Source organism: Pteropus alecto, unplaced genomic scaffold, assembly GCF_000325575.1.
Source record: "Pteropus alecto unplaced genomic scaffold, ASM32557v1 scaffold45, whole genome shotgun sequence".
In the NCBI taxonomy this organism is placed as follows: Eukaryota; Metazoa; Chordata; class Mammalia; order Chiroptera; family Pteropodidae; genus Pteropus; species Pteropus alecto.
The window spans coordinates 29,284,147-29,284,831 of NW_006442491.1; positions in this window are offsets into that span (position 1 = coordinate 29,284,147).

Genomic DNA, 685 nt, shown 5'->3' on the forward strand with positions numbered 1-685 from the left:
CTCATGGAATTGTGATGAATAAATGGTATAATCAGCAGAAAGAGCACAGAACAGCACCTGCACAAGTAAGCTTTTCAGCACTGTGAGAAATCATTAGCACTGGGTCTGGCATCTAACAGTAACTAGTTGGGTTGCATGCCAGGCACCCCTTTAAACTCTAATCCTCAAAGCAGTCTTATGACATAGGTGACATTACTGTCCCATTTTATCCATGAGGAACTGGGTTATTCAGACATTGGTGACTTGCCTGAGGTCACACAGTGATCAGAGGATGGACCAGGATTTGAGCCCGGCGGAATCTCAACCACACACTCCTCCATCATTAATAAAGGCTCCATGAAAGGGAGCTGTTAGAAAGTCTATGTTATGTGAGAACGTTTTTTTGAAAGAGGAAGAGATGGCAATTATTTGCATCCAAGTGGAGTAGACCTTAAATGAGCTGCAAAAGACTGTGGAGAGGAGGGAGAAACTGCGGGAGGGTGGTAGGGGACTGATGGAGGGACCAGAATGCTCAGAATACGTTTGTCTCCAGAAGGGGGTGCCCACTGCCTCTGCCAGCTCTCTCAGTCCTGAACCAGGCCACTGGCTTGGTGGCCTGTGCAGAGGCCCATCTGAGCAGACCAGGGGGACACAAGGAAGGACAGCAGAAAGTGACAACACTGGTCTGTGCAAAGTCAGGGGCATT